Genomic DNA, 8,224 nt, shown 5'->3' with positions numbered 1-8,224 from the left:
GGAGCCGGAACAGGCCTGGAGGCCGCAGGTACCAAACCCCGGGGAGGCAGGAAGTAGCCCTGGGGCAGCCCTGGAGCAGCCGGCTGCAGAGCCTGGCATGGCTCAGTCGGCGTGTTGCGGCTGGATCCCCACTGACGCAGGAGCAGCCAATCCTGCCCCTGCCAGGGCCCTGGGCTGGGACGCGGTGGAATAGGGTGGGCCTGTGTCCCCCTGCCACCCCACCCCGGGTGGCTGACCCCCTACACGGTGCAAGGAGGCTCTAGCCCAGGACAGAAGCTCCCTTATGACTCACCTGGAGGGCTGTTTGTTGGGTGGTCACCGGGGCCCTGCCCAGGCTAGAGCCAGCCCTGTCAAGACTGTTTGCTGGCTGCCAGGGTTCCACCCAGGCCAGGGCCCGCCCTTGAAGTCTGGTTGTTTGTGGGCTGCTTCGGCCCAGCCCAGGCCGGAGCCACCCCTGATACACTGTGTTGCGGGGCTGACCACTTGACCCAGCCCAGCAGGGCCGGCTCTACAATTTTTGCCGCCCCAAGCAAAAAAATAATAATAATAATAACACTCAGACTGCCGAAGCGAGCAAAAAGAAAACCAAAAAACCCCCCAACCACTCGGACTGCCGCCACCCGAACTGCCAAAGCAGAAAAAAAAAAAAAAACAATGCTCAGACTGCTGCCGACCGAACTGCTGAAGTGCAAAAAACAAAAATGCCGCCTGGACTCTGTCACCCCAAGAATGGACGGAATGCCGCCCCTTAGCATGTGCCGCCCCAGGCACGTGCTTGCTCCGTGGGTGACTGGAGCCGGCCCTGCAGCCGCTGAGGTGGGGCGGCTGCTCCACCCCCATGCAAGAGGGTGCTAGAGTAGGCCAGAGCGGCTACACAGGCTGGCAGCCAATCAGGGAAGGGCCAACTGAGAGCCAATCAGGGCCGAGATTAGAGCCAGCCAATCAGGGCTAGGCTAGGCTCTATATAAAGGCTGCCCAGAAGAGCAGCAGGCAGTCTGTCCCAGACCTTCATGGGAGAAGGACTGTCTCCAGAGCAGGAGACCAGCACCTCGGGCGGAGCAGTGCTGGGCAGGCTCAGGGGGAGCATTCTTGGGCAGAAGCCCTAGTATGGGCTTCATACTGCCCAGACTGCGGGCCCTGATAGAAAGGGCCCAGAGGGCCCGAAGGGGAAGTGGCCCAGGGACAGTTGGACAAGGGGAGAGAAGGAGGACAGGGAGGCTGCCACTAGAGGGTCCCTGGGTTGGGACCCAGAGTAGTGGGTGGGCCTGGGTTCCCCCCTTCCCTCTTGTATTGCACCTGGCCATGCGGTGGCTGAGACAAACTGCAACTGGCCCTTGAGGGTTGTGGTTGGCCACTGAGGCATGTGCAAGGACTGTTGCTAACCTGCTTAACCCCTCCACCCCGGAAGGGGGTGAGGATGGACTAGGGGGCACTGCCGGAGGGCAGTGGCCTAAAGAAGGACACCCGTCAAGTGGACTAGGCAGATTGTGCCACATTGAGAGACAAAATGGCAGAGAAAAGAGACTTGTATTGGAGGGTCTGGGTGGCTTGGCTTGCCGAGCAGCAGAGGGAGTTGTTCTGGCTGCTGCGGGGGTCGGCACCCAGACCAAACAAGAGATCCGGCACCAAGGGCGAGAGGCCGGGGCCGGAAACTCTGAACTGCTTCGCCTGTAGGCGACGGGGACACTACAGGAGGGAGAGTCCCTACTGGGAGGGGGCAGAGAGGCCCCACCCAGAAAAGGCACCCCCTGTGAGAGTAACAGGGGGGCCCCCAGCTTGTTGGGTCTGTGGGGAGCTGGGGCACCTGAAGAGAGAGTGCCCCTACAGGACTCCCAAGGCCTGGGCCAGCCCCGAAGGAAGGGCTAGGGCCCAAACAAGCAGGAGTAGGGTTGTGGCAGGGGGAAGACCCAGAAAGTGCTTCCACTGCCACCAAGGGGGACATTTAAAGAGGCACTGCCCCCTGAGGCAGAAAGGGGGAGTGTCCGAGACAAAGGCTCGGTCAGAGACCAGCCCCAGGGAAGGGGTGGTGAAGACCGAGGCCCCTAGAGAGAAAGGGGCTGGGGCAGAGAGGCCCAACCGAAATGAGGGAACCCACATAGGAGCCAGGAGGGCCCATGTGGGAACCCAAACAGAAGTAGGAACCCATGTAGGACCAGGGCAGTCTACAGTGGGAACCCAGACCCTAGAGGTGGGAAGCAGGTGGCTCCAGACTTTGGAGGGCCTGCGAGAGGAAAGGGATGCCCTGCAGGCCCCGCTGTGAAGGAAGCTGGGGCGATAGGGACCCCCTTCCTCCCCTCCCCCGTGAGCATTTTTAAGGGGGAGGGTTTGTGGTGGGGCGGCTGCTCCACCCCCATGTGAGAGGGGGCTAGAGTAGGCCAGAACGGCTACACAGGCCGGCAGCTAATCAGGGAAGGGCCTACTGAGAGCCAATCAGGCCCGAGATTAGAGCCAGTCAATCAGGGCTAGGCTAGGCCCTATATAATGGCTGCCCAGGAGAGCAGCAGGTAGTCTGTCCCAGACCTTCATGGGGGAAGGTCTGTCTCCAGAGCAGGAGACCAGCAACTCGGACAGAGCAGTGCTGAGCAGTACAGCACCTGGCCACGCGGTGGCTGAGACAAATTGCAACCGGCCCTTGAGACAAGGGGCTAGACTTTGGGGGTTGCGGTTGGCCACCGAGGCAGGTGCAAGAACTGTTGCTACCCCCCTCCCCCGGAAGGGGGGTGAGGATGGATTAGTGGGCACTGCTGGAGGGGCAGTGGCCTGAAGGACACTGTCAAGCGGGGAGTAACACGGGTCCAGACGCCAACGGAGGACAAGAGACGGATGGGACGCTGCCAGCAGAGGGCGCTCTCCATAGACTAAGCTAATTCCCAGAGCGATTAGCGGGAGGTGCCATGGTGGTGAGTCTCAACCCGGTCACAACCGCCCAGCCCTATTGTGGGCCCCCCGCTACCCTGCAGACTCTGGTCCGGACCAGACTGGGCCAGCTGGAGTGGTCTCCCTCTGAGTGGGAGAGCGAGAGACCCCTACAGGGAGCTAGGGAAAAGGGAAATGGATCCCCCTGGCACTCAGAAACTCTCTCCCCTCTCTGTGGAGCAGGGTCCTTCCCTCTGGCCCCCAAATTCCTTCATATGGGGCAGGAGCTCTTTCCCTCACACCCACTCCCCTCCCCCCTTTCCTTGGTCTACCCCCGTCCCATTCCCTGTGTGCCCAGGCAGAGCTCTCCCTGCCCCATATGGTGCAGAAAGGCCCTTGTGTCAGGGCCACAGCCCCACTGGAGCTCAGAAAGCTCCACTTTTGAGGAGGTGGGGGTGGGACAGAGGCTCAGGGCTAGCTTCACCTCCTGCCCTTTATTCTCCCCTTGGCCCTTCTATGGGGTCTCTGGGTGTGACAGGAATAGGAGCCTCCTTCCCAGCTGTCTTCCAGGCCCTGGGAACTGGCACAGCCTCCCAGACGGGCGCATCCTGTAGCTGAGCCACGTCAGGGAGCAGTGGGGACAGGTCACCTCGTCCCAGCAAAGCAAGCAATGCTGGCTCTCAAAGAGGCTTAGATGGAAGATCCCAGTCCCTCATGGAGGTAAGAGCCATTTACTCCTTGGGGTCTGTGGGTCTCTTGGGGGAGAAACGGCATCCCCGATGCGTAGCCTGTCTGGGAGCTTCCCTCGTCCCTGGCTCCCAGCTCTGGGACAGAGATGTCTCCATCATCGTACCACTCTGGTTTTGTTCCTAGGAAGGGGCTCTCCAGAGACCTCCTCGAACCTGGACTCCTCAGAGCATTTCTGGCAGGAGACTCCAGCCCCTCGGGCATGAAGAGAGCATCGGGTAGTCTTGATCACCTGGCATCTCCGGTCTCCAGCTCCACTTCCCGCAGCAGTGGGATTTCTCCAGCCCCCTCACCACACCTGTCAGCCTCTGAATGTCAGAGTCACCAGAACGAGCAAACTCCAGTTCCAGGCAGTAGGGCCTGTGTGTCCTCAGCCCCTCTGGAAACCAGATCTGAAATGGGGAGCAAGGACCCCAGGCCAAGAACAGTCGGAGTGGGCAGAGCAGGCCTGTAACAGGGTGCTTTCCCCTGGGCTGCACAGCCTGGGGCCTAGCCAAGCTGATTATAGACTGAGCCCTAACTGAGAAGCAAAAGGAGAGGCCAGCCCCTCCCACCTCCCCCCCCCCCCCCCCGGAGCGTCGCTAAATTATCAAGAATGAATACAATGGAGTCACATCTTACGCGGGGGTTAGGGTCTAAGGTCATTGCGTGTCAGGGTTCCTTCCCCACTCTGAATTTTAGGGTACAGATGTGGGGACCTGCATGAAAGACCCCCTATGCTTATTTTACCAGCTTAGGTTAAAACTTCCCCAAGGCTCAAATTCCTTCCTTGCCTTAGTAGAGCTGCCACCACCAAGTGATTTAAACAGACATTCAGGGAGGGCCACTTGGAGCCCTACCTTCCCCAAATATCCCCCCAAGTCCCTACACCCCCTTTCCTGGGGAGGCTTGAGAATAATATCCTCACCAATTGGTACAGGTGAACACAGACCCAAACCCTTGGATCTTAAGAACAATGAAAAATCAATCGGGTTCTTAAAAGAAGAATTTTAATTAAAGAAAAGGTAAAAGAATCACCTCTGTAAAATCAGGATGGTAAGTACTTTACAGAATAACAAAAGACTCAAACACAGAGGATTTCCCCTCTAGGCAAAACTTTAAAGTTACAAAAACAGGGATAAACCTCCCTCTTAGCACAGGGAAAATTCACAAGCTAAAACCAAAGATAACCTAATGCATTTCTTTCCTATTACTTACTACTTCTGCAATACTAGATGCTTAGTTCAGATATGCTTAAGGAGATGTAATTTCCCTGCCCTGTTTCCTGGCTGGCTCTGAAAGACACAGACACAAAACCTTTCCCCTGCCGATTTGTAAGTAGAATCATAGAATATTAGGGTTGGAAGGGACCTCAGGAGGTCATCTAGTCCAACCTGCTCCTCAAAGCAGGACCCATCCCCAGACAGATTTTTGCCCCAAATAGCCCCTTCAAGGATTGAACTCACAACCCTCTGTTCAGCAGGCCCATGCTCAAACCACTGAGCTATGAAAGTATCTTCTCCCCTTATTGGTCCTTTTGGTCAGGTGCCACCCAGGTTATCTGAGCTTCTTAACCTATTTGTAAGCCAAGGGACTCCGACCTGTCACAGAAGGCCTAAAATTGTATTAAAGATCCTTGGGTCCTGATCCTGACATCTCAGATCTGCTTAAGCTTCATCAGGGGAAGTTTGAGTCACAAGATTGAGATCCTAGTCCTAGGCTGGAACACCCTGAATGTGATTTTGGACATTGAACTATAACCTATAGACTAACTTCTAAAAGAACTCTTTGCAACTACAAAGCTCACCATCTCTGCTATGAATCTGAACCTCAAGAATTGAACTCCTGTCTGTATGTGTACTGATCTTTTAACCATACACTCTCTCTTTTCTTTTTTTATAATTTGTAGTTTAGTTGTTAAGAATTGGCTGTAAGTGTGTATTTGGGTAAGATCTGGAATATTCATTAGCCTGGGAGGTAATGTGTCCGATCCTTTGGGATTGGTAGAACCTTTTCTTTTATATGATGAATAAGATTTTCATTAATCTTCATCATATCTGACTTGGGTGATTAGCTGGAGGCCTGAGGCTGGGTTACTTTAAGGGAACTGATTTGTTGACTTCTGAGTAACCAGTGAGGTATACCAGAAGTTGTTTTGTGCTGGCTTGGTAAATCTAAGTACTGGAATATCCACCAGCTTTGGGGGATTGTCTGCCCCATTCTTTGCAGTTCACCCTAACTGAGTGACCTCAGCTGGCTCCCCTGGATTCCAGTAACAAGGTCGTGATCCCATTTTAATGGGGTCATCAGGGTTGGCTTACACTTGCTGGGGCCCGGAGCCAAAGCCTAAGCCTCACCGCCTGGGACTGAAGTCCGAGAGCTGCAGCCCTGGGTAGCGGGGCTCAGGTTTCAGGCCCCCTGCCTCAGGTTGAAGCTCTTGGGCTTCGATTTTGACCCCCCCCCCCATCCAGGGCGGTGGGGCTTTGACCCCCCCACCCCCACCCGGGGTGGCGGGACTCGGGCTGGCTCAGGCTTCGGTGCCCCCATCCCCCTCTGGGGTCGTGTAGTAATTTTTGTTGTCAGAAGGGCACTGCAGTGCAATTACATTTGAGAACCCCTTGCTTTTCCCTCTCTCTCCACACACACACACTGCTCAGCAAACTCCTCTCCTCACTCAGTCCAAACTCGGGAATGGGTTCACAATCCTCTTTTGTCTTAGGTGGGGGGCTTCTAATTAACTCTTCCCGATAGTTACGTTAATTGAAGGGTGAGTTCACATGCAGTCTCAGCGAGGTTTGTGATCAAAGAAGTCACCAGTACCTCTCAGCAAAACAGTATCTTTAGTTTCTTATGCATGCACATGCCATAAAAAGTTTCAAACTATATAATGTCATAGTGATTATAGTGCAACGACAGTGCAGTTGGAGTCTAAAAATATATTTGTTTTAAATATGAAGCTAAAGTGATAAATAATAAGAAAAGCAGCCATGTTAATTACAGGTACTAAAAAGCCATAACCTAAGTGCAATTCCCATGTAATTGATGTGAAGTTGACATTCCTGTATAACCAACTGTTCAAGATAAACACCTGGAATTGCCACTGGAAGCAGCCATGTTTTGCCTTTTCGGACATTTTCAAACTGCTGTTGGTTGTAGAGCACATGGCAGGAAGGAGACCAGTCTGGGGATGTCAAAGGGGTGATCATTTAGTAAATTCCCCCCTCCAAGATGAAAGGCTGCCAAATCCTCAGCCACTGCAGGTGGAAAATGGCTCTGCCGTGTGTCTTGGAGGTGTCCTAATAGCTGCCATCTCCCATCCCAAAGGAAGCTGTGTGTCAGCACTGGATGAACGATCCCAGTGCAGCATGGCTGTGTGGCTGCCATGCTCCGTGCTATAGGAAGCTCTGTTTTAGGGCACGTCTACACTTGGAGCTTGGGGAGGGGGTGATTCCCAGACCAAGCAGATGTACCTGTGCTACCTTTTGTTAAGCCACTGTGCTAAAAAGAGAGGGTAGCTGTGGCAGTGTGAGTGGAGGTGGGGTTGGCCATGTGCGTGCCCACTCTAGACCAGTGCTTCTCCGACTGTGGCTCTTGAGTCACAAGTGGCTCTTTGATTGTGTTTCCTGTGGCTCTTTGCTATACATGATATTAAAACACTATGTGATTCAATTATTAACCCATCTAAGCTATGAACCAATCAGGATGCTTTTACTGTGTTATTAACCAATTAAGTTATCAACTTGCACTAAGTTATTAACTTGTTTGCTGTGAGAATATTATATATATAAATAAATGAAATATTTCCCACCATATTGTTTAAATAGGAATAGTACTATGGTAAATGACACAATGAATTTACCCTACTGTGGCTCTTTTAGGTAATGTTGATCGCTAATTTGGCTCCTGAACTACTGAGGTCTGAGCATCATTGCTCTGGACCATGGAAGGACATGGCATACTCTCTCATTCTCTGGGGATTTCAAGTCTCTCTGGAGAGGTTCCAGGGTGGGTTCTGGACCAGGAGATTGGAGCACAGCAGACATTGGCGGAAAGGCAGACATGGCTAGTAAAAGAGGATTTTACAGAGGAAGGGTTAAAAAAGGGAGATCTGGAAATGGTGACAGCACATCACAGGGAACAGGGAGCCAGAGGGTCAGACAGAAGGTCTGGCTAGACTTGCCCGGAGAGCTGGGCTAACTGAAGGACGGTTAGCAGAGCTCGCAGGACAGAACCTGAAAAGGCTGAAGAGAGCTCAGCTTGGTGTCCCAAGCCCCAGAAGATTCCCACATAGGTAGAGTGAGATGGGCTCTGGAGAGGAAAAATTTTTCAGAGAAATTGAGGGACTGACAAAGCCACCTCAGCAATCCAGCAGCAAGGGTTGGTGCTGACTGCTGAGAAGTGACCCCAGATATGGACAGCACAACGTGTAGGCGTATTTGTAAATAATTAGGAAGGTCAAGATTGACTGACACCGACAGGGTAAGATGAACGGTTTCTGTGTATAAAACTATTTCTTCAATGCTTTCATTTCCTTGTTAGATTATATTTGTTCTTGGTGTAATAAATAAGATACTTTGTTTTCACAACTCTGAGACTAAGCCTGAGCTGTGGTATGTAGACACACCTGGCAGCCGCTTCTGGA

Source organism: Emys orbicularis, chromosome 4, assembly GCF_028017835.1.
Source record: "Emys orbicularis isolate rEmyOrb1 chromosome 4, rEmyOrb1.hap1, whole genome shotgun sequence".
Taxonomy (NCBI): domain Eukaryota; kingdom Metazoa; phylum Chordata; order Testudines; family Emydidae; genus Emys; species Emys orbicularis.
The sequence above is the reverse complement of the archived record's forward strand: the minus strand, read 5'-3'. Positions refer to the sequence as shown.